This window comes from Pogona vitticeps, chromosome 6 (genome assembly GCF_051106095.1).
Source record: "Pogona vitticeps strain Pit_001003342236 chromosome 6, PviZW2.1, whole genome shotgun sequence".
Lineage (NCBI taxonomy): Eukaryota > Metazoa > Chordata > Lepidosauria > Squamata > Agamidae > Pogona > Pogona vitticeps.
The window spans coordinates 44,583,573-44,610,362 of record NC_135788.1 but is presented as its reverse complement, the minus strand read 5'-3'; the positions used below and the strand labels follow the sequence as shown (position 1 = coordinate 44,610,362).

Sequence of the window (26,790 nt, the reverse complement as noted above, 5' to 3'; positions counted from 1 at the left end):
GGAATTTCAGCAGATACAGCCTTTCCCAATCCTTCACATAAAACTTAACTTGCCAAAATTCTCACTTCCATACAACTAAAAATAATGGCTCCAGGCCCTGAAGCATTTTATTTGCTTATTTATTTAAACTATTTTTACCCCTCTTTTCTCCTTAAAAGGACCCAAAATGGCTTACGTCAATAAAAGACAGTATTTAAACAAATACCATACTAAAAAATGGGAAACAAGAGCAACATAAAAAAACACATTCAAGGGAATAAGACAAAACAACAGTGCTGTGGTAGAACTAGAGGTGACTTTGTTTTTTAAATCTACAACTCTGAGAATTACCCAGATAGCTTTGCTGTCTATGGGGTTTATGGGAGTTCTAGTCTGCAAAAATTGGATTTCCAAGTTTGTGTTAGATCTATGCACCTTGAGATGATATTTTCTTTTCTTTTTTGTATAGAGGAATGTATTCAGAGGGAAGGTTGTGAAGATGGTATTAATTTATTCAGTCCAACATTTTGCCATTCTAGAGTGGTACAGTCAGAACTTAATGTTGCATCTGCTATCTATAAAAACTAGGCCAGAGACATTCCATGAAATTCAGTAAGATTTCCTGGCAATTGACCTTGCTAGTTAGCATCTGATGTGTCCAGTTTAGCTTTGGTTTGAAGCTAAAAATCAGACTGAAATCAGTAACAACCTAGAATGTAGTGTGCACGTGTGTTAGTGGGTGGGTGACACTCACAGTAAAACAGTACTTTATATATTTTCTCTCCCTTGTACTTGTTGCCAATTCAGGAACTTCCTATGTGGGTTTAAATGTTCAATTGTGATTCATTCTGAGAATACAAAACTCAGAAAGCCTAAGAGAAAAGTTACGGTACATTATGCATCTAATTTCAATCTCCTTTTTAGAACAGAATAAAATCCATCCTGTACAGCAGAAGAACCCTCAGGCATAATCCTGCATAACTACTAATACACAGTATAAAATATTCATTCATTCTCTCTCTCTCTCTCTCTCTCTCTCTCTCTCTCTCTCTCTGTGTGTGTGTGTGTGTGTGTGTGTGTGTGTGTGTGTGTGTGTGTGTGTGTGTGTGTGTGTGTGTGTGTGTGTGTGTGTGTGTGTGTGAGAGAGAGAGAGAGAGAGAGAGAGAGAGAGAGAGAGAGAGTTCTAAAGCAAAGTCACATCCAGGTCTCTAGTTTGACCTAAGCCTATTTTGACCTTGTTCTTCTTCCACACTGTCAACACCAGACTTTTCATATTCATCAGCCTTGCTTGTATGTGAAAAAGAAAAATGAAAAATTAGATGAGAAATGTGTTTGGTTCACTGGATCTTCTATGTATTAAACTTTTAAACAGTTTTTACATGAGGCACTTCCGAAAGCAATAAAGAATGCTATTTTTGCCATGTGTGAATGTTGTTTATACATTATTAGAAAATAGAAGCTAGTAAACCATTAAGAAATTAAAAGGGATATATCAATGTTTGGTTAGGCAGATCTCATATCTAGTTCTAAATTTCTGCATGAACAACAAAACATTTTAGACTTTCACTTCTTTAACATTATCAGCAATTTTAAAACTCTCCACTTTGAGAATATACTGCTGAAATGAAGAAAATATGCAGTAGCCAAAAATGAATAGTTATGTAGAAGATCCAAAGCTTAGAAAAGATTTTTTTTCTTTTCTTTTTTTTTTCTTTTTTTCTTTTTTTTTTGCAGCATAAACCTGCAGAAACACCCAACTGGAGGATCCTGGCACTAGTGGTTATTAAAAACAAAAACAAAACAACTTAACCAGAAAGTAATTGTTTCGTGTAGTGGTGGAATTTGGTGAGCTCCATTTAATTTAGGCACTCAAAATACACCCACCCATTGTTTTTAGGGTTTTTGCACCACATCCTGGTTGGTGACTTTTGGGTTCTAGTAAAAAAGCAAAGCTTGCAAACCTAAACTTTTCCCACTCCTATTCTAGTCAATACTAGAAAGATGTTGTGACACCACTTGTTAAAATACTCTTGCTGGAGGCCATATTGACCCAAAGACTCTTATGTGAAATAATGGTTCCCAGCCTGTGGTCCATGGATACTCTGTAATAGAGCTTGCTATGTCTCTGTGCTGCTTTTTTTTCTTTTCAGTCCCAGAGTCAAAAAGAAACTTTGTGTTTCAGAAGCAATCTCTCTCTCTCTCTCTCTCTCTCTCTCTCTCTCTCTCTGTGTGTGTGTGTGTGTGTGTGTGTGTGTGTGTGTGTGTGTGTGTGTGTGTGTGTGTGAGAGAGAGAGAGAGAGAGAGAGAGAGAGAGAGAGAGAGAGAGAGAGAGAGAGAGAGAGAGAGAGAGAGAGAGAGAGAGAGAGAGAGAGAGAGAGAGAATCACAGAGTAACTGGGAAACCTTCTCAATCCAGCCATGCTGCAATGGATGATGTTTGAAATTGCACTCGCTCCTCAGATGACATTTGCAATCTGAGTCTAAAATCACCTCTCCAAGCAGACTTGGCACAAACATCTACCATGAATTTCTGGACTCTTGTTTACTTTTTTTTTTTTTTTGCACTGTCTGTGAAGTCATGGTGCTTATTGTGATAAAGGACACTCAGGTAATCCATAGGGAATTCCACAGTTGATTAGTGAGACCCTGCTCCTCAAGGGGAGTAAAATGGGTTAACAAATCATGGAAAAAAAGAGAAAAGTCACAATAGTACACCTGTGGCGGAATGCCCATATCCCACCTGTCTATCATGTGGAGCTCTAGAGGCGGAGCCTATGAGAGGACAGGAGGGTGGATTCAGAAGGACCATTAGGGACAGTTGGGAGACTGAGAGTGAAGGAGATAGAAGGTTTTGAGACTTTTATGAGACAAGGGAAAGTTGATGTGGTATAGTTGGTTTATGGATTAAAGAACAGGAAAAAAATTTGAAGTATAATAAATAGATAGGCATCTGACAGTATTCCAGTGATTAACTGTTATTAATATGAAAAGTGATGCCAGTAAAGAAACTTGTTTAATACCCAAGCAATGAGTGCAACATAATAAAACATCTTTGAAAAATACTTACAACAAAATAATAAATAATCAATTATATTTGAATACATGTGTCTTTGCAACATCTATGGTAAATTGTGGATCAAGATCCATTGGTGGCAACTGGTGAAAGAAGAAATAGAATGAGTCATGTCCAAAGGCGGACCTGGGTTTAAGGGAAACAAACTAGGGACAGTGCGGGTGCGCAACAAGAACTTTTCCATTTCCCATACTTTTCTGTGCATTCAATAGGCTTGGGAGGGAGTACAACAAATTGAGAAGTAGCTGCATTTTAATACCCCTTAGTCAATAATTTTGACTCTCACTGCCCATCAGAAGTTATTTTTAAAATACCTCAAGTGTTTAAACAGCTTGCATATGTCTTCTTCTTCAAAAATGTGGTCTTAGGACACCAACTGAAATCTTAGGGGGAATTACTGTAGGTCAGGTGAGGATGTAAATCTCAAGGCAAGAGATGCTAGAGGATGGAAAACTTTGATTTTATTGTACGTGATGACTTTAAAACCTGAGGGCCACAGAACAGCACATTGTAGTTGTATGTCTGTAGGACACATAATGGTTGTTTAAGAAATACAGTGGTGCCTCGCTAGATGATGATAATCTGTTCCACTGAAATCGCTGTTTAGCGAAATCATTGTCTAGCAAAAAGCATTTCCCCATTGGAATGCACTGAAACCTGTTTAATGCGTTCCAATGAGGAAGAATTGTCATTGTCTAGCAAAGATCCACCATAGGAAAGCCGCTTTGTGAACCGCCAATCAGCTGTTTAAATCGCTGTCTTGTGAAGCTTGGGTCCCAAAAACACCTGTTTTGCGAGCATGGAGGAAGCTGTCAAAATTGTCGTCTAGCAAAAATTGGTTTGCGAAGCAGGGACAAAACATTGTCCAGCGAAATTCCCCCATAGGAATCACTGTTTTGTGAATCGCTATAGCAATTGCAAAAAGTCAATGTCTAGCAAAAAAACTGGTCATACGGGGTAACTGTCTAGCGAGGCACCACTGTAAATAGTTTAGGAAAACTAGACTGTTGTCTAATACAATCATGTTTCCACATATATATTATTTTCCATTTCTTACACAAGGGCCCTCCTGCTCATCTCAGGTCATGGCCCTAAAATCTCAGTTTGGGAAACTGTTGAACTGGCAAACCAACCTATTATAGAACAAATGAGAATAATGTCTCCCAGTTCTCAAATCTTGCTAAAGAAAACTGCACTCATAATGGCAATTACACAAGTGAGTTCCTAATCTTGGAGTGTGACTACACACACATAGAATGCAGGAAATGCTACAGGACTGAAATGGTCTGATTCACATCTTCTCCCCCTCCCATTAACTACATGACATAAAAGTAAATGCAAATCAGCCTGAATTTTTCTCCCAAAATCTGGTTTTTCCCCATCCACCACTGTGGTGTTTCTTCCCCATCAGCACCACAGCAGATCTATTCCTATTGGTTCAGGCTTTGTCAGATGAAAAAAAGTATGAGCCTACAGAAACTTTGCTCTCTGCTGATCCCCTCCAGGCTGAATAATATTATTTCTGCTTTTTTTGTTGTCCTAGGGCAACTAGACCCCCCTCTCAAAAGACAGGCAGCCAGGCAGACAGACAGATGAGGAAATAAGAGGAGGAAACTACCACTTAGCCCTTCTTGCAAGTTATTATGGCAGTTCTCCTGTAGTCATGCCTCCTGCAAATCAGGAGGGCTACAGGAGAGCCACATGAACAAGCTGCAAATAAGACTGTTCAGTCAGTTTCCTCTTCTTTCTGTTCAGTTTCCTCTTCTTTCCCTAAGCTTGAATTTGTCCAAGGAAATCTGAATTTGCCTTTTTCTCACTGTGCAGTTGCTTACTATCCAAATTCAACTTGATGCACAGCTGTTTTCTCAAATGGAGGGCTGCCTGTACAAGTAGCGTTGCTTGCACAGCTGTCCATTTATGCTAGCAGGAGGCAGGAGGATTTTGGACCAGTGTTTTTAAGGTTGGATGCCATGAGTAAAACAGAATGATTGGTTCTGCTAATGGAATACTTTGGACTGAGACTGGAAAACTACAATTTTTCACAGTCTGCAAAACCTGGTGCTTTTCGTGCTTTTCATGATCACAGCACCCAATATCTGTCAGGCACACAGGTGCAGGATCCTGGGGATTTTGGTTTTAAAAAGTAACTTTTGCAAGCTTTGAATTTCTGTGTAACCAATTAAAGTCGAAATCCTGCTGCATCTAAGGTAGAAATAGCAGATGAAGAAGACCTGCCACATTGTTTCATGGCTCAAAACTAGTAATGGGAAAATGTTGCATATAAGTGCCTAAAATAAATGGGCTCCAGAGGCAATAAAAACACTACTGTTGTAGGTACTGTCATCATACCACACATGCTCTCACACATAAATAAATTCCTTTAGAAGCTCATTGTTTCTTTGTGTGGCACTGCAGCATTTGCTGGCAAAGAGGACGAGAAGAGAATGCAGTTCTCTGCCAAGCATCTTAAATGGCATAACACCAAACTGAGTATGCCATTTGGTTCATGTTGCAGCAAAAGATACAAATGACTCGAAACCCTTCTGAGAGTTTTTGCCTTCAGTGAAGAGACACAGCCTCAGAAAGCATCGGTTGTTTCCTGGGTTGTGCCAACTTTGGGGATTGGTGATGCAAACGTATACATATCCCTGTTCTAAGAAGTATAAATCCTAAAATGTCATCATTTTTCTGCACACCCTGTCACCTTAGTGCCAGAAGGCAAATCAAATAAATATTTTAGTTTGCAAGCACCATATGGATAACACTTTATTTTTCAGTACCAGCTGCTGATTTGTTTGGTGGTGGTTCATTTTTGAGTTACTGTCTGATTGATTATGAAAACACACAGTTTCCATTTTTGTTAGACATTAGGGGGGGCAATTTTGAGTTCAACAAACAGATTTATTGCTTTGATGTGTATACATATACACACCTTGGTTCATAAATTCATATATACAATGTATACGTATGCACACCCAAACAATAAATCTGTTTATCAGAGATTTTTGGACTAAGGAAGCCTGTCTCCTTCTCCGGCTTCTTCCCATGTAGTGAAATAGGTAGGAAGAAAGAGAAAGATTTCCATGCATAGAAATTGGGTTCCCCCAGGTAAATTTGCTGTAGATGCCCAGAATTGCAGGAGTCAGCATTTAACTCAGTTTAGGATGAGCTCTATGAGCAGAAGGTTACTTAACAAGGTGCTAACAAATGCTAATTGGTAATTCCACCTCCCTCCCTCTCTTTTATTGGTCTCCTAAGTGCTCTAGCAAAAGCCTGTTTCAGTGGTGAGTTAAACACTTAAAAAAAATTAAGTTAGAAACAAGGGGTGCTTGGCTGAGGGGAACTGATAACCCTACATGCACCCCTTTGCATCTGATGATTATGACACTGGGCAGAAAACAGACAAGGTGATGTCAAACTGATTGCAACAAATTTAAGCCACCCCAGCAAGCTGAACTGTTGATCCCTCACTCAAAAGAAAAAATTCCACAGTAGGCTTTCCCTCATAGAGCATTATTTTATGTAGTTATTGGGCCTTAACTTGAATTCAACAGTGCCCAATCCAGCATAAATTGCAGGTTTAATAGCCAATGTGGAGGCAGAAGAGAGGTGAGTGTGGCAGAAAGAGACACAGGAAGGGGGTGAACTTGTCTACATTTGGCTTTTAGTTGTCTGTCACTGGCATCTAGGCATGGGATTTTTGATCCTCTACCCTCCCTCACTACAACTACCACAATTCAGCAAGAATTCCCCCAGCTAGAATTCTGGTAATTCCAGGTAAAAAAAATCCAAGTTCTATAGGAGTTTCAGGATCTTTTACTTGTTCCTTGCCAAGTCTTTCTCTGCATTAAAGCATGGGCATGAGTGGAGCTTTCTCACCTCCACAGGAACAGCAAAACATTAGGGGGAGGGGTAACTGTTTTTTTTTTTTTTTTTGGAGAGGAGTCCTCATGTCTCATGAACACTCAGAGAGAGACTACTGTCCCCTAATGCTTTGCTGTTCTCACAGAGCTTAGAAAGCTCCATCCATGTCCATTAACAGCCATCTGCAGTGACAAGGAAAATCAAGAGAAAGTGACTTTAAATGAAGACTACAAATGATGTCCACCTTGGATAGAAATATTTCCGGTAAATGAACAGTGTTGGGGCAGAGGAAGTTCTTGTTGCTACCTCGTGGTGTATTCCCTTCCTGTCTCTCCTCACAAAAACAGGAACAGTTCCCCCAAGCCCCTCTTCTACCTTGCAAAGTGCTGCTGTTGTTCCTTCTTGCCCATGAGCTCCTCCGGGTCTTTTTTTTTTTAAGAAAAAAATTCCAAGATCAGGAAAAGAACAGGGATCCATCTGTGTACATGTTTCAGCAGTGGGAGGAGTTCTTTTTTCAAACTACAGCTGCCCATGCTAACTAGAGAATCCTGGGAACTGTAGGCAAAAAAAAAAAGGGGGGGGGAAAGAAAGGAGCATTCCCCATCTCTGATCTATTGCTTTTGATCTGCATTGCAGCCATTTCAATCTGGATTGCTCCTTGTCTACAGCACTTAGCAAATGCACCATACAAGCAGGGCTTTGCATGACACTGCACTTGGCAGTTCTGGCTTTTTTTTTTTCAACTTGGCATATATAATGTTTGGGGAGCTGTCTCTCCCCCCCCCCACCTTCCCAAGCATGGCGTAATAGGCTTTAAGTTTGTTAAGCTCCTCTGCCAGCCCCTCTCCCGGTGCCCTGCTGCTCTATTATATTGAACTTGTAAGCAGGACGCTTTGCCAGCTTCACCCAGATTACTGCTGCAATAAGGGCCCTGCTGAGTGACTAGTGTCATGATAAGTGCTAGGGAGGGAGCTCACCATCTTGGCATACTGTTCTCTTCTTATTAAATTCAGCTTTGTGGAAGCAGGGAGCCTGCCTCTCGGTCTGGCTGGCTCTACCTCAGTCCAACTGCTACTGTCAGACAATATGAAATTAGGAGCCACCATGGCTAATGACAGGTGCTGCACCACAGCTGAGGAGTTTGGAAGGCTGGTGGCGGGGGGGGGGGAGAGGGAAAGGGAAGGTTGGTCAGAAAGAAAGAAAGAAAGAAAGAAAGAAAGAAAGAAAGAGAAAGAAAGAAAGAAAGAAAGAAAGAGAGGTGTGTGTTTTAGAGACGTTTGACAGAAAGAGCTTCCTAAGCATTGGTTCAGCAAGAGCACATCTGAGAAAAGTGCTGTTTTTCAGACAGTATCCTATAGTCGGCATGGCCACTGGCATCCTGGCAGTTGTAGTGCAGAAAGAAACTTTTCCCGGCTCTGCGCAAGAACATCCCAAGATATTTCATTTCCTGAGGGAAACAGGTAGAGGACAAAATTACAGCTTTCCCATTTCATGAACTGAAGGAGCTAACAAGAATTATAAGGGCAGCAACTTCTGCCACCCCTTGAGGGAAACACAGTAGTTTAGGAGGCACAGCATAGCGTGACACGTGCAGCACTATCCTCAGCACTATCTCTTGCTGGGAGGAGAATTATTTGAGAGCTGGAGACCAACCTCTGCTCTTTACCCTTCAGCATCTGATGCCTTCTGTAGTTGCCTCACTCTGCTTAATGGTAAAAGGCAGTCAGTGATTTAACTCCTCATAAAGGCACTTCATAAGATAATTTAAGCATTTCTATGGAGGGACCTTTTATGTTGGTTTACTAAGTCTTGGAAGGTGGGTGAGTGGAAACATGCACCTGGGCAACTGTTATGAAGCTTGGTGTGAGGCCAAAGGTAGCAGTATTCAGTGCTATACATTTGGCCTTTCTTCTCCAAACCAGAGCTAGGGGAAGCAAAGTGGTCAGTACACTGAACAAGTTTTCCATGGTCTGATCATGCTGGCCTGCCCTATGTGAATTGATAGGGACAGGCTAGTATTCACACAGGCGGTCAATGTTTTCATTCCTGTCAATCCCCAGCCACCAATCTTATGCATAATTCTCTGTAACTTGCTGTGTGTGGTGTCAGTAGAGATGTGCAACCAGATTCAGACTGAATTCTGACCCATCATTTCCTAAAGTGGTCTGCTTCAATTTGGAGCTTCTCCTTTTTGATTTTACTCCCAGGCCTGAGACTCAAAAAGGTTCATGATTTAATTGACTGACAACAGAAATACACAAAAAGCTATGAGTTTTCTTCTCTTCATCAAAATCGAATGGCTTTTGCAGGATCAGTTGTTCCTTAGGAAGGGGATTAAGCTTGTTGAATTGCGGATAAATAGGTGCAGGGGGTTTGTTGAAGAGCAACCTGTCCATTTGGAGGGTATCCAAGAGAGAGAGAGAGAGAGAGAGAGAGAGAGAATATGTTTAATCTCCCTGTGTTCCTTCTGGACAATTGCTGTGAAAATGACAAGCCCACATAAAAGTAGTCCTGCGAAAGAAACATGCAAAGTTTTAGAAGAACAGTTACAGATGGTTCATGTGGAAGGAAAGTCATATACAAATAGCTGGAAGTAATTCACTTCTCCCTCTTTTTCTTTTTGTCGGTTTTAATTTTCTTTTCTTCTTTCTTCCATTCCTTTTCTTCTGGTCGGGAGAACTGCATGAAAGTAACACATGTCTTAGAAGTGTCATCAGGTTAAAAACCTAAAATGTTTCAAAAGAACATGTTTAGGGGCTACAGCAAATAAGCTGCTTGAAAACTAGTTTAGGACTTTTTATAGTGAACCATGTTGGCATTAGAGGAAGAAACCACTGTTAGAATTGCAATTTGCTCTCTTCTCCTAAGCACAGCAAAAACCTTTGGTGTCACTGATTGCATAACTGAGATGAGCCTTGGCACCTCACCTTACATAAACACCAACAGGATTCCAGCCTTTGTAATTAGCAGTGCTAATCCACTGTTGGTTTCTGTCAGCCAGCAATTGGTATTGGTATAAAACAGTATTTAGCTGATCAGGGCAAAAAATTGTCAAATATGTGGGCTGAATGAAATTCAGTACAAAGTCACAATGAGAGTAGGCCTATTGAATCAATGGAACTTACAATGAATTGCCAGATCCTCATAGATTCAATAGGGCTGCTGAAATATACTACTGGATTTCAGCCTATGTAATCAACAGTGTTCTGAATATGTATGCTTGGGCAACAGTTTTATGTATTACCATATTTTTCCGTGTATAAAATGGCACTTTTTCCTAAAATAATTAGAGGAAATTTGAGGGTCGTTTTGTACACAGAAGGCAGCAGGAGGAGGTGGAGACTGAAGCAAAGAAGCAGCCCAGCTTGGCCACCTCTGGCTCCTGCCCATTGACTCCTGCCGCCACCGCCCGATCGCCCCCTCCAGCAATTGTCTCCTTGCTATCGGGCGGCGGCGAGAGTCAATGGGCAGCAGCCAAAGGTGGCCGAGTGAGGCTGCTTCTTTGCCTCAGTCTCCACCTCCTGCTGCTGCCGCCTCCACTGCTGGAGCCCTTTGACCACCACTTTTCTCTTCCTTTTGCTAAGCTTCGCAAAAGGAAGCGGAAAGCGGCTGTCAAAGTGACTGCCACTTTTCCCTGCCTCTTGCGAAGTAGTGAGGCTTCGCAAAAAGGCAAGGAAAAGTGGCAGTCAAAGGGAGCCCTTTGATCCCTGCTTTTCCCTTCCTTTCTCTAAGCTCTGTGGCTTAGCAAAAGGAAGGGAAAAGCAGGGATCAAATTTTCCAATTTGGGGTTAGAAAAGGGGGGGTCATCTTATATATTGGGTCATCTTATAAATGGAAAAATACAGTATTTTGTAGTATATTATCTTATGCAATGTTTTACACTCTCAGCTAGATCTTTGCAAAATTTTTCAAGATGCCACTGTTGTTGTAGATAGAATAGAATTTCACTGCAGTATCTTTTATCAGGTTAAAGATCTGTAACAATGAGAATAATAAAATGTATTAATTTCAAAAGCATTGTAGTTAGGATATAATGTAAAACTCACTGGTGCTTGTAAGGGTTTTAAATAAATGACTTTCCCCCTCCTCATGAGCAATGTTTAAAGTGACCACTTTCTAGTTGACAGGGAGTTGCATGAACAAAAATGTTCTCTTTTCACCTTGTTTTTTTTTCCTACTGAGAAAATTCTGCTAGATGATAAAGGTTCACTAGTACTCTAGTTGAGGACAAACTAGAAGGTAAAGGGAATGTGTATTCCCTACCAATCAACCAGTTTTCCTCCTACAGTGGGATTTCCTTCTGTATATGCACCTTGGCAGTCAGATTTGCAAATTAGGTGCATGTTTCCTTACCAAAGACCCAGTCACAGAACATGCTAAATGCCAGATACACAAAGCAGTGGCTATTATGTAGTGTATTAAAAAAAGACATCTTTCACCACTTGAGGGAGCACCTCTTCTTAAAACGTATTAAGCATGTATCTTGTTTGACTCTAAGGACAATCCTCATAGCTGCAGGTGCAATGGCCATATTGAAACATTTGCATTTTGAATATTGAAATCTTCCTAAATGAAGTGAGGTGAATATGTAGTCAATGTGTATCTCCAGCTTCAGTAACTGAAGGGCCTGAGATACAACATACATAAATATAGCAATTTAAAATTATACTTCACTGGTACATGATGCATAACTGCTTTGATTAAAGTATTGATGTAGAACACAGATGAACAGACATCAAACATGAAAGCCAAAGCGAGATAAATACAAAATCCAGATTTAAAAATCTAGCTGCTTATGGCAGAAATAGCAAAAATCTGGCAGGCTGCAATTCAGCTGATGACTTTCTAGACTTGTCAGTCTTCATAAAAGTGACAGGTTTGATTAGGTCCTTTGAGATTGATTACTATTAAAAAAGAAGAAGATTGAGATGAAGTTGAAAAAGAAATCCTGTCAAATGGCCTGAATTTCAAATTACGTAGTTTTGACAATTTCTGCATCAGACAAACAAACATTCCAGGATCATCAAAGGTAGAGAAGGAAGGTTATGATATTGATCAGTGGGTGGGAAGGCTTTCTCTCCCAACATACAACTGAAAAGACAAAGATTGGACATGCCATTCTTCATCATTAGATAATATTGAAGCTGTCTATCATGTGGTGCCATATCATTGCAATCAACCATTAAATACAATATTATAATTATATGACATTGTATGACAACACATCATTTTATGATGCTGAAAGGATATCATATAATGTACTGAAAGAAAAAGGAACAGGCCATGTGGTCCCCAAGATTACACAAATGCAAGAGTGGGTGATACCTTTTATTGGAGCACTAAAAAAGTAAACAAACAGCAAGCTTTTGTGGATGAAATCCACTTCCTCAGGCTAAGTACACCTCCTTCATGAGAATCTTCTTACCTTGCCATTAAATTATCACATATTTGAGAAATGCCCTAATTTGTTTCATCCATGTATCACTGAAATGTTTACAAAGCTTTATTGGTTTGGAGAAACGCTAAATTTTTAAATGGCTACTTATTTCAGTGCTTCATGGATCTCCTGCTATTGACTGGCATCTGACAGAGCCCATGAGAAACTCAGGTTCAAGATAATGCTTTTCTCAAACACCAAGAGATCTCAAATGCTGCTAACTTTTCTTTGTCCAGTCAGAACAGAAGCTGCTACAGGGTAAGGAGATAAGGGTAAGAATTCAACCCAATTCAGATTAAATCTCATTAACATGAATCCTGCTGAATGGGAAATACGTAATCCATTTATTCTGCTTTAATGCTGATTTGTGAACATGAAAAAGATCATTTAAAATATTTGGGTTCATTGGGTTCAAGCCAGAAACAGTCATGCTTACTTAAAGTAGGATCAGATAAATCAGCAGAAGACACTTGTGACTATCCTAAATCCCATTGATTCCAATGGATTTATTTCTCAATATGGTTATGGCTGCAAATGTGAACGTGGTGAGGACTCTAGAGAACAAACAGCTCCAATTTCACAATCTTCCGTCTACCAAAGCTCTGTCAGTTCTTGTGAAGAAGGCAGAATCACAGAGGAAGCTGGTGAAGTATGCCCTTTAGAAATTATTTTGAGGAGGTATCTGCATAAGTAGCTGAGAAAGGACTTTCTCATGGGAGCACCGTTGAGAGGAACACCAGAGAGGTTTACTATGGACATATTTTGTGGCCCTTTTTCTATGAGGTGATCCCCTTTTATTTTCTTAATCTTAATACTTAATGTATCTGATTCTGCACTTGATCTTAGCCCAAAAGCCAGGAAGCCCTTTGCTGCAGTGGACTCATGTCCGTAAGCGCTTATATCAAATTCATTTGTTATTCCTTCAGATGCTACAAGCTTCTCTTCCCATTTCCCTCGACATATTAACATGGCTCCTCTTTCTAAAAGTTGACTGGATAGCTGGGGACTGGGAGTTCAATCACCCATTGATTCTCCTGGGAGGGAACAGCCACCCTGTGTGGCCTTGGGCAAGCTGCAGGACCCCTAAGAAGAAGGGAATAGTAAACCACTTCTGAGCACACTGTACCTACAGAAACCCTGGAAATAGTCACCGTAAATTGGAATTGGCTTTAAAATGTGTAATTCTTATTATTATTCCTGCTTTTCTGCCTAATCTTTCTGATTACTATTCTGCCGATTTTGATACCTTCCTTTTCACAGTATTATCCTGTTTCCACTTATATTTGAATATGTTTTATTCAAGGACAATAACAAGAAAACATGGGGGGGGAATAGAGCTACAGTAGAGCAAGTCAGAAGGATCCAAGTAGTTATATGGAGCTATGGATAAATTCTTGAAGAACACTGGAAGATTTTCAGAAGGAGCGATATCAGACATAGCAACAAATATGGCAAGAGGGGTACAACTAGTTACAAAGAACTGTGGGTGAATTCCTTGAAATGTTGAGCCAAAATAATCTGCAGAACCGGCCCTTTCACTAGGCAGAGTGAGGTGGCTGCCTCAGCAGACTTTTATGCCATGGAAATGCAGCATTTTGTCTGATACTGATTTATTGCCAAAGACACAAAGAGGTGTTTGTAAAATTCTCTTTCTCATGTGTCAAAATAATGTTGGTGGACTTGGCCAATGCACACGTTGGCTGGGAGGGGACACCATTTCCTTCTCCATCTTAGAAAAAAAAAGTTTTTGACCAATCATCTTACAGAACAGCCACAGAATCCCACATCATGCTGCCACTGCAAAGAGAAAAAAACCCTGCCATTCATTTAGTAACAACTGATAATGAGAAAGCCTAAACTAGCAGCCTGTTAGCTAAACTGGGAACAATTTAAAAATCATACTCCTCACCGTACTCAAATTACTAAATGAACTAGCAGCTCAGACGTTGTATTTTTACTGGTTTACCAGCGCTGTTGCCTAACAAAGATGTTATACTTTGGGGAGCTGTGTAGCAGCTGAAGAAACTAACTGTAAATGGGAGTTTTCCTCACAAATAGTTTCTAATTGGTTCCTAAATACTAATTGCAGGGAATCTAATTTGGGATTTTTTCAGGCCTGGCTTTTAGCGGTATAGCACCATCCATACAAAAGAGGGGAAATGAGGACAAAGCAAAAGCAAAAGAGATAATTTCTTTGGGGGAACGAGCAGATTATAATATCATTGCATAATAACAATGTGCTAATTGCTCCTTTTGACCATATGCCCACTTGACTAAAGTTTGTGCATCAGGGCCCTCTGTGCACTGAATTGCCAAACTAGCACTGCATTATTTCTCGGTGCAGCTTGGAAAATCTTGGTAGGACATTTTGTATCACCATGCATTAGATTCAAAGGAAAAGATAGAACAAAGGTACTCTCTAGCAGTTTAAAAAACAGTCCCAGCAATAACGCCATGGGTTACAACTATGATGCTTGCTTTCAGATTTGGGGCCAAGCAAGCTCTCTCTAATATTCTCATTTTAAGAGAATGGTTGCTTGGAAGTAAATCTTATTTAGCATTGTGTAATGTACTTTTTGTGAGTCTGGGGATACCTTGCAAAAACGTAAATTATGGGATATTTAGATTACTGTATGCTTCAGTATTCATTGGGTGTAACTAGATACATAGGTAGCTACATACTTGACCAAAAAAGTATTAATTTGTGAACTGATGCCAGTTATTTCATCAATTAGATATCTGTGAATTTATGCCAATTACATATACATATCCAAATACACACACACACACACACTTAAATATGTGTGTATTACATACCAACAGTTTACTGACTATGTAAAAAATAAACTGTGAACTCTCTTGAAAAGGCTGTTGGCATAACTTTGGCCTGAATCCAACAGCTGCATTTCAGCTAGAGTAGACCTATTGAATCAATGGGATGCTAATTCATCAATTCTATTTATTTCTAATAAAACCTATTGGTCTATTCTAGTTAGGACCAACAACTAGATTGATGTCTTCTCCCCCAAAGTATTAGCAGTATTAGAAATACTACTCAGGTAGCTCATGATATTAAGTTGGAAATTACAATGAGATAGTATAGATCAGTGATTCTAAAAGCAGACAGTGTCTTTGGCCACAGAATCTGCACAGGGGAGAGGTTTGGCCAGAACAGTCATACTGTATGTCATACACCTCAAGGGGGTGGGGTGGGCTCATAATCTTAGCACAGCCATATGGTAGCTATACCTGAGATACTATGGTATGTTAGTACGCTGTCATTTAATCATTTCTTAAACAGAGGGGCAAACCAGGTGTTGGGGTGCAGACCAAGGCTTGGGAACTTTTGTTGCTGCTAGAATTGTGCAAAAGTGGTGATGAATACAGTACATGCTTGGGAGGAGTGAAATTGTTGGCTAGGACGGGAATGCTTATATAGTTGGGAGGACCAAAGGTTGCGAACTGGTGCTCTGGAAGTCAAATACTATAGTTAGTACTCTATTAGAAGAAGAAAATATCTTAGCATTTCAGCCTTAGCAGTCCTCCCCTGATTGGAGCAATCATAATGCAAACTAAGCCAAAACTTAAAACAAAACAATTTGCAAGTGATGAGAGATCAGAAAAGTTTATATAATTCCAAAGGCAGTTTTTAACACTTAAGGGATTGTCACTTGTCCCAAGAAGCTTGTTGCAGAGTTTAGTTATGTCAAGATTTTGATCTCAAAATGTATTATATAAATGCTGTATAGTGAAAGTAAAATGGCTGATTTTACCTGAGTCATACACTCAGTGTATTCAGGTTTAAGGACTTGACGTTGTACAGCTGTAGAAAATGATGTAACTTTATGTAAGTGGAAAATGACGTAATGTATTTTCTGATTGGTCCCAAGAATGTATAAAAGGCATGTGTAAAGGGGACATTTTATCTGCTGCAAGTCAGATCACTTTTTCTATGCTATGCTATGTATTGTATCATGTCATGTTATGCTGCCAGATGACTGTCTATTCTCTCTGTATATATGTTAATAGACTAAGTTGGTATTTTACTCTCTTAGTGTTTTTGCAACCTGATATCTCCTAACTCTGCTTATGTCCTGAGAATACATAAGCCTTTGTACTATATTGCAGTTTAGTGGTGTTTCATATAAATCAAATATATCCTATGTTTCAGGTTATGATTAAGGTTGAAAGCAACTAATTGCAGATTATGTGGGTTGGTGGGGGGAGATGGACGGAGGATGCTGCAGTTGTACCCAACAACCCCTTTGTACTTTCTAGATCCTGATCAGCAGAGGTAAATAAACAAGCCACCCCCCTCTGTCCCAAGCCAAAACACTGCAGAATGTTACTTTTTCCACTCACATGCTTTCACAGGTCAGCAGCAAATCTAATGCAGATGGGCTGTGGTTGTCTTTGCAGAGTTTAAAACATTTTCCTTACATAACCTCTTGAATTTGACGAGGAAGCTGGATCTGGATGAAGAAAATGCTATAGGTGGAAGCTGGGAATATTTCATTTTAGCACCTTTCAACATCTGGGCAGCATTGCCCATCCATGCTGAAAAAGAAAAAGTCCATTGTTTGGGGCAGGGGTCAGTGGTGCTTTGTGTCACTGCATTTTTTCTCCCACTGACTGAGCACAGTTGGGAAGTCTTTTGCGTATCCTCTCTGTCTGATGCCAACATCAGAGGCAATCTTTAGGAACAGCTGCGACAGCCGCTGTGTGACAGCACAAGGCAAACATTAGAAGACAGAGCCAAAAAGTCGAAGTCCCTGCCTCCCTCCACAGGGCAGGCATGGTATGTAGAGACTGCCGTTCTGAACATGGGACACAGCTGTTAAAAGCACTTCAGTTTTCTAACCTGGATCTCTGGGAAACTTGATGATTACAAGTGAGGCAGACAAGCAAGGTTTCACACACACATGCCCTTTTCCTTTGGACCACAGCCAAAGTGAACTTTGGAGAGTTCCCTGACACTGGAGAGAGACTCCTGAATTCAGCATGTGGTCCAAGGTTTTAGAAAAGGAATTACATACACAATGGTGTGTTCAAAATAAATGGTCAAAATAAAAAACAAGAAGCACTCAATTAGATGAGGGGTGGATGAACTACAAACGTTAGGCTGCATGTGGCCTGCAGTCAAGTTTTCCATGACCCACAGCATCATCAAACTCTTCCAGAATCTCCCTCCCACTCTCTGGGCCAGAACCTCACTCACCACCACATCTCCTTTCCTCCCTTCAGTTTCTACTCATTCTGGCAAGCTGAAGAGGATGCTGTGCAGTTGTCTCCATTTCTCAAAGGCAGCTGAAGGCACTGGGATGGTCAGAGTGATCCATCTTCCCGAACGCTTACTCTGCCTCTAGTCACTCATCCCATCTCCCACCAGGCCGGGGAGAAAGAAACAGAGTCAGCAGCTACCTTCATGACTGGTGGGATCCTGTGGCTTCCAGATGTCCCCTGATGTTGCCAGCTCCTGTGGGGCATCACTGCAGGCAGGGAACACCAACTTTTCTCTGTGCTTGCTTGGCAGTTGTGCCTAGCAGGAGGCAGGAAACTGCTCTTCTACAGGTGCCCACCCTTAGGGCTGTGGTGATGATGAATAAAAGAGGAGAAAGGAGGGAGGAGGGCTGGCTTTTCTCCTAATTCTCCTTTGTTGTCCATGCAGCTGTTGTGCATCTCTCTGGTTGTTGTTGTTTTGTATTGCTCTAATACACCATTATCTTATTTGAACTGTGATATTGAAACATTTTAATACCATTAGTGTTTTTTTTTAAATAAGGAGAGAGTGATGAAAGCAGTTGGTAGCAACAGAGAAATACAAACTGAACAGCAGTGCATATCTGTATTTTGGGGTGGAAATGAATTGCGGGGGGGGGGGAGAATAAATGGATTGGATGTATATTGGATGGGAGGTATATTAATTGTTGGGCCAAGGGGAGCTGCAATAAAAAGGCCAAATGAATGAAAGAATTATGGATGGACAGATGGTGTTTCAAAGTGGGAGTAAGAAAGAGTGTAGGATGCTGAGCTGGGGATGGGGAGTAGAGAAAGGAGGAGGCAAGTGGGTGTTACTCTCTCTGTGTGTGAAACAAAGAAAACAGGAGATCAGGAAGACTGAAAAAGGAGAATGGTAGAAAGATCGTAAAAAGTCTGATGTTCAAAAATTATTCCTTGCATCTGAGACAAAATGATGGTTCCACCTGCTTCGAGTTTTGGCTCTTCCTACTGTCAGTTCTCACTCACTATTGGTATGTGACCTCTGATGGATTACCTCCAAAGGCATGTGGACCTTGACATAAAATAGGCACTCAACTAACTTTATGGACTTACTGTTCTTTTTAAATAGCAAGTGAGGGAGGCAGAGGTTCACTTAGTATTAGGAGTACTGATTTCACTCTTTCCTGCTGTGCATGATCCTGGCAAGGCTGTTGCTTACCAAGGGAGATGCACTACTATTAACACCAGCTACAGCTTCCTGTTTGTAGTACATATATGGGTGGGAACTGTCCTATGTTTAGAAGAAAATATAGTGTCAATATTCTGCACTGCCATTATAGGGGGCATATCAAAAGTAGAATGGTCGGGTTGGGTTTCAGTTTGTGCAATTTTTACGTTTTCCGAGTAAATTCCTTGGAAGCCTATGTAATTGATTAGCTGTTTTCCTTTCTATTGTTGGCACGTCGGAACAGCATGCTTTTGCTGTTGCTAGCGAAATGCCTCTAAAGCAGTGTTTCCCAACCTTGGGTCCCCGGATGTTCTTGGACTACAACTCCCAGGAGCCTTCATCACTACATTTACTGGCCAGGATTTCTGGGAGTTGCAGTCCAAGAACCTCTGAGGATCCAAGGCTGAGAACCATTGGTTTAGCATAACCGTCATTTAGGATTTTGCTGACACACTAAAATCTGTTAATCTAAAACAGAAGAGAACGGCTTGATTCCATGGCCACACCAGAGGAGGAGAGTGCACAAGTTCAAGGTGTGTCAAAGATTATGTTTATAATGCTAAGCCATTTATAAGCTTGTAAAACTAGATGCCTTATAGATGCTGTAGGCTACAGAAACCCTAGATTGTATCACCTTTGATCAGGTGATTGTAAGCAGGCCCACCATTTGACAACTATGGTCTAGCACAATGGTTCTTAACCTTTGTTACTTGGATGTTTTTGAACTGCAACTCCCAGAAACCCCAGTCAGCACAGTTGGTGGTGAAGGCTTCTGGGAGTTGCAGTCCAAAACTCCTGAGTAACCCAAGGTTAAGAACCAGTGGTCTAGCAGAACATGCATTTTTTTTTCTGCAGTAGCCAGGCAGCCTGTTTGGCAGGTCATTGAACAACTATTGCAACTGCAAGACTTCTTTTAAATGTGTAGATACTTTTTCTGGCCATCTTATTTATTCTACAGCAACAAGCATTGTTCATTTACACCTGACATTTGAGGCTCATGTTCTCTTCTCTATCCCTAAAGTTGCACTTAGTGTAACCGATAATATCTCTGATTAATGTATCCAGGAAAACTCTTAGCACTTTCATGCAAACAATGAAGAAGTGATGAAAACCTAGGAGGAGATAAGAGTTGGCCTGCAATGCTGAGGCCAGATTTCTTGGAAGAGCATGGAAATTTAAGCTTGAAACCTCTTAACTACACAGTGGAAGAAGTTCAGGGACCTACAGAACAGAATTAGCTTCAAGTCTCCCTACAAGACCATTCCTTATTGGTTGGTTCTCATCAACTGACACATTGTAATTCTCTCAGAGAGCCTGGTAAGCGGAAATTTTTTTTCTATTTTACTCACAGATATGAATAGATATGAATATATCAGAACCAACAGCATATTGTAGAAAATAATTACTAGTTACAAGAACAGAGCTTAACTAATAGTCTATTTACTGACTACATAGCTAACTACATGACTAACAGAACACTGACTCTAACTGTTCCCTGAACACCAACTGATTACATACTGATTCCTGACTGACTACATAATGATTCTAATTCCTGACTAAAAACGAGTGTGAAAAGAAAAGTAGAGAGGCATGACTGTCTTCAAAATCTGAGGCAAAGAGGGAACGATTGGTTACTGCTGAATGGACTGAGAGTCACCCCAGTCCAAAAAAGTATCTCCCAACCAAAAACTCAGCAAAAAGGGAGCATATGAAGAATGCAATAATCCCAACAGAATTTACTATGAGGAATCCATGAACATGTAAAAACAAAACACAAGCAGTGAAAGGATTACCCATATTCCCAGGAAGCAAGCTCCTGAACTTCTGCACCTTGCCTCTTTGGTGAGCTTCAGCTCACCATTCCTCCTCATTCCTGTGCAGCCTCACATTCACTGTCAGGCTAGCTGCTATTGAAGCACAGTCAGAGAATAAGACAGTGTTAGCGCTACAGTATTACCATGTTTGCCCCAGTGAAATGGAGAGATGAGGAATCAAGGCCTTGCCATGTTTTGCATCAAGTGGAGGCAACAGGATCTGCTGGACTTTTGGAGTGGATCCTGACCAGGGGCATTTAAAGCCACAAGGTCAGCAGCAGCTCTCTTGGCTCAATGGGAGATGTCTGGGCTCATCAGCTGGAATCCCAATTGTATTATCCCCCTTTCATCAGAAGGGAAACGGGAAAGTTGCAGTCCATATGAATTATTTTATGGCTTCTGCAAGATCTAGCAACTAATATCTCAGAAGTGAGCTCTATTTATGGGCCATGGAAAGGCTGTGGAATCACTGAGAATATATGTACTTGGCAAAGCATTTGTCTCTCTTTCCCACTCTTGACAATGGAGATCAAAACTATCTTGATCCAAGTTTGGTAGGATTATTAAACTAGTGAAAAAAGGCCCTGTCATTGTTCCCATAATTTTCATAATACTGTACAGTGGTGCCTCGCTTAACGATGTTAATTGGTTAAAAAAATCGCTATGGGGAAACATCGCTAAGCAAAACACGTTTTCCCATAGAGATGCATTGAAAACCGGTTAATCCGTTCCAATGGGAACGGATTGCCATCCTTAAGCGAAAATCCCCATAGGAAACATCGCTAAGAGAAACAATGTATCCTCCTATTCAATGCATTTCAATGGCTTTGGATGTCTGTTTTTGCAATTTTAAGTGTGTCTTAAAAGGTTCAAAAACTGTTTTAAATGCTTGGGATCGTTAGCGCACCTTCTAAAATGTGTGCAAACTTAATTTGGCTTTGTTCTGACTCTTCGTTAATTTTTGGTGAATTTTTTCTCCTGCATTGGAAAGCATTGAACCTGATTTTGACAGCTTTGTACTTTTGCCCTGTGCTGCCTAAGAAATCTGTGGCAAGAGGTAGAGCTACAAGCAGCTTTGTGTTTGCAGAGAAGGGGACCAAACATTTCCTGCTATCCCAGTAGAAGTTGTTAGGAGCAACCTGATTCCTGCATCTTCAAAAGTGGGACATCAAGCCCGCGTACCCCATTTTGGATGTTGGGTGTGATCACACATGGAAAAGGATCACAGTCTGGACTACTTGTGGAACAGTCTGGTGCCTTCTTTTTCCTGGCAATCACATGATCAATAACAACCACCTCCTTAGATCTGCAGAACTGGAAGGGACCCCATGGATCACTGAGTCCAGCCCTTGCCAAGGAGGCACAGTGAGGAAACAACCTCGGGCTCTACAGCCACATACCTAAACCACTGAGTTGTTAATGGGGAAATGTATCCCAGCCTGGAATCAATCCATCTCCAAACTAGATGCTTTTGGTTCAGCTGTAGGGCTTCTACTTTTGGGGGCCAGGCTAGAGCGCTTCCCCAGCAGTCAGAAGGGTAACTTTCAGGGAGGTCTCTCCCATTAAAGTGACCCTTTCTGGTGTCATCAGGTACACACCTGCTGATTTCCTGGCTTAATATCTAGTCACATTTTGGGTCTCAGCTGCTTTTCTCCCCTCGCAGATCACCCGCCCAATTTTTAACCACCTAAATTTATGAAAGATTTTGAAGAACTCAAGAACTCTCATGCACTTTGTTTTAAGTTGTTAATTCATTATTCTTTGTATTATTGTTTTATAATGATGGAATTTGTAAACTGCTCAGATGGTTTACCACCCAGTAGCCAGATGGGCTGCATAAAAGTGAAATAAATAAAATAAATAAAAACCTACACATACTCTTCTGGAACTATAAAGCAAAAGTGTGGTAGTTATATACCACCCCATAGCACTTAAAGCACTCTCTGGGCGGTTTACAAGTTACTTATGCAGGCTAAACATAGGTAAAGGTAAAGGTTCCCCTTGACATTTAGTCCCGTTGTGTCCAACTCTAGGGCACGGTGCTCATCCCCATTTCCAAGCCATAGAGCCAGACAGTTTCCGTGGTCACGTGCCCAGCAAAACTAGACACGGAACACCATTACCTTCCCACCGAGGTGGTCCCTATTTATCTACTTGCATTTTTACATGCTTTCGAACTGCTAGGTTGGCAGGAGCTGGGACAAGCAACAGGAGCTCACTCCATCACATGGATTTGATCTTACAACTGCTGGTCTTCTGACCTTGCAGCACAGAGGCTTCTGCAGTTTAACCCACAGAACCACCACGTCCCTTAGGTTACACATAGTTAGTCTTAATAATAATATTGCCCACCTTTGGATTTTGGATTATTAAATATATCTATTTTCTAAGTTTATTTGCCGAACACTGCGCCTTCTAGTTTATGGGGGGAGGGGGGATTTGATCATCATTACCATAGAAGAAACACCTTTTTAATTCTCATTTTGTCTTCAGATGAAAAGATCCTTTTCCTCTATTCAGTTCTTTCCCAATCTCTTACATTCTTCTCAGCCTTTCAAACTGCCTTATTACTCAGATAAAAAACCTTTTTGTGTTTATTGCCAAGGTGCCTTGGTAACCAAGTCTCATGATTATTTTCAGCCCCCCCCGCATTAATCTTATAGTTCCATCACTATAAGCCATTTTGTTTTTCTTTCTTTTGCATAAAATATTAATCTCCACAAGCATGTTCATAGCATTTCCTGGGGTTTTCTTTCCCTCTTCTTTTTCTCAGTATTTTTCACCTGTTGGGGTACCTCAAGACTCTTGCCTTTTTCCTCTTACTCACTATGATTTGTCCCCTTCATGGATTGCTGCCTTGTCATGGCGAAGGAGCTTGAGTAATTCAGAGAAGCTATGGGCTATGCCATGCAGGGACGCCCAAGATGGACAGGTCATAGTGGAGAGTTCTGACTAACGCCATCCACCTGGAGCACAAACTGGCAAGCCACTCCAGTATCTTTGCCAAGAAAACTCCATGGATAGAAAGAAAAAGACTAAAAGATATAACACTGGAAGATGATCCCCTGAGGTCGGAAGGCATCCAACATGCTACTGAGGAACAGCGGAGGACAGGTACAAGTAATTCCAGAGCTAATGAAGTGGTTGGGCCAAGCCGAAAAGATGGAAAGGAAAGTCTGAGGCTGCAAAGAAAAATACTGCATAGGAACCTGGATCTATGAACCTTGGTAAGCTGGATGTGGTCAAACAGGAGATGGCAAGAATGAACACTGACATTTTGGGCGTCAGTGAACTAAAATGGATGGGAATGGATGAATTCAATTCAGACGATTATCATATCTACTGTTGTGGGCAAGAATCCTGTAGAAGAAATGGAGTAGCCCTCATAATCAACAAAAGAGTGGGAAAAGCTGTACTGGGATACAATCTCAAAAATGATAGAATGATTTCAATACAAATTCAAGGCAGAACTTTCAACATCACAGTAATCCAGGTTTATGCACCAACCACTGATGCTGAAGTGGCTGAAATTGACCAATTCTATGAAGATTTACAACACTTTCTAGAAGTGACACCAAAGAAAGATGTTCTTGTCATTATAGGGGATCGGAATGCTAAAGTAGGGAGTCAAGAGATAAAAGGAACAACAGGTAAGATTGGCCTTGGAATTCAAAACAAAGCAGGGCAAAGGCTGATGGAGTTTTGTCAAGAGAACAAGCTGGTCATCACAAACACTCTTTTCCAACAACACAAGAGGTGACTCTACACGTGGACATCACCAGATGGGCAATACCAAAATCAGATTCATTATGTTCTCTGCAGCCAAAGATTGAGAAGTTCTATACAGTCAGCAAAAACAAAACCTGGAGCTGATTGTGGCTCTGATCATCAGTTTCTTATAGCAAAACTCAAGCTTAAACTGAAGAAAGTAGGAATAACCACTGGGCTAGTCAGGTATAATCTAAACCAAATCGCTTATGAATACACAGTGGAAGTGCAGAACAGATTTAAGGAACTAGATTTGGTGAAGAGATTGCTTGAAGAACTATGGTTTACAGCCCGACTCAGTCACACACATTCTCTGTTTCTGTCCTGAGTTCAAAGATATTCATGCTTGTATCTTAAGCCCAATCATTTCAGACTTTTACGGCCCTCCCTAGCTTCTCATAGGTTTCCTCCTTTGTGACTACTCACAAGAAACAACAGCCTTAGTAGCTGAGTTTCTTGCAAAGGTTCTTTTCTCCCAAGTCTCTAAAAATTAACCAGACTATTCCCAAGTATCCCCTGTCGTGTTTTTTGTTACATTTTTAACAGTGTAACTATTATGCCTATCTCTATTTATTTTTTTATTAATTTTTTATCTATGTGTTTTAATTTTCCTATGCCAATAAAAGGTTATTGAATTTGAATTTAAACTATGGATGGAGGCTCATAACATTGTACAGGAGACAGCAACAAAAACAATCCCAAAGAAAAGGAAATGCAAGAAAGCAAAGTGGCTGTCCAACGAGGCCTTGCAAATAGCAGAGAACAGAAGGGGAAAAAAATGCAAGGGAGATAGGGAAAGTTACAGAAAATGGAATGCAGACTTCCAAAGAATAGCAAGGAGAGACAAGAGGGCCTTCTTAAACAAACAGTGCAAAGGAATAGAGGAAAATAATAAAAAAGGAGAAAACCAGAGATCTGTTCAAGAATATTGGAGATATTAAAGGAAGATTTTGTGAAAAGAAGGACATGATAAAGAACAAAAATTGTAGGGAAACTCACAGAAGCAGAAGACATCAAGAAGAGGTGGCAAGAATACACAGAGGAATTATAACAGAAAGATCTGGATGTCCCAGACAACCCAGATAGTGTGGTTGCTGACTTTGAGCCAGACATCCTGGAGAGTGAAGTCAAGTGGGCCTTAGAAAGCATGGCTAACAACAAGGCCAGTGGAGGTGATGGCATTCCAGTGGAACTATTTAAAATCTTAAAAGATGATGCTGTTAAGGTACTACATTCAATATGCCAGCAAGTTTGAAAAACTCAGCAGTGGCCAGAGGATTGGAAAAGATCAGTCTACATCCCAATCCCAAAGAAGGACTGTGCCAAAGAATGCTCCAACTACCATACATTTGCACTCATTTCACACGCTAGCAAGGTTATGCTCAAAATCCTCCAAGGTAGGCTTCAGCAGTATGTGGACTGCGAGCTCCCAGAAGTAGAAGTTGGATTTTGAAGAGGCAGAGGAACTAGAGGCCAAATTGCTAACATGCGCTGGATTATAGAGAAAGCCAGAGAGTTGCAGAAAAACATCTATTTCTGCTTCATTGGCTATGCAAAAGCCTTTGACTATATGGACCACAACAAACTATGGCAAGTTCTTAAAGAAATGGGAGTGCCTGACCACCTTGTCTCTCTCCTGAGAAACCTATATATGGGCCAGGAAGCAACAGTTAGAACTGGATATGGAACAACTGATTGGTTCAAAATTGGGAAAGGAGTACAGCAAGGCTGTATATTGTCCCCCTGCTTCTTTAACTTATATGCACAATACATCATGCGAAAGGCCGGACTGGATGAATCCCAAACCGGAATTAAGATTGCTGGAAGAAATATCAACAACCTCCGATATGCAGATGATACCACTTTGATGGCAGAACGTGAGGAGGAATTAAGGAACCTCTTAATGAGGGTGAAAGATGAGAGCGCAAAAATGGTCTGAAGCCATCACCTCTTGGCAAATAGAAGGGGAAGATATGGAGGCAGTGACAGATTTTACTTTCTTGGGCTCCATGATCACTGCAGATGGTGACAGCAGCCATGAAATTAAAAGATGCCTGCTTCTTGGGAGGAAAGCGATGATAAACCTTGACAGCATCTTAAAAAGCAGAGACATCACCTTGCCAACAAATGTCCACATGGTCAAAGCTATGGTTTTTCCAGTAGTGATGTATGGAAGTGAGAGCTGGACTATAAAGAAGGCTGGCCACTGAAGAATTGATGCTTTTAAATTGTGGTGCTGGAGGAGGCTCTTGGGAGTCCCCTGGACTGCAAAGAGAAGAAACCTATCTATTTTGAAGGAAATCAACCCTGAGTGCTCATTGGAAGTACAGATCCTGAAGGCTCCAATACTTTGGCCATCTGATGAGAAAAGAAGACTCCCTGAAAAAGACCCTGATGTTGGGAAAGTG

At 40.8% G+C, this 26,790-nt stretch overlaps 1 long non-coding RNA gene across 1 annotated transcript in view; it reads right to left on the bottom strand.

The window, feature by feature from the left end:
• Nucleotides 1–5,310: 5,310 nt before the first annotated feature.
• Nucleotides 5,311–26,790, bottom strand: part of LOC144583483 (uncharacterized) — a 35,830-nt gene continuing 14,350 nt past the window's right edge. Inside the window, exon 2 of the long non-coding RNA XR_013537263.1 lies at nt 5,311–9,594. This is a non-coding gene — a long non-coding RNA (uncharacterized LOC144583483). The remainder of the gene's footprint in view (nt 9,595–26,790) is intronic.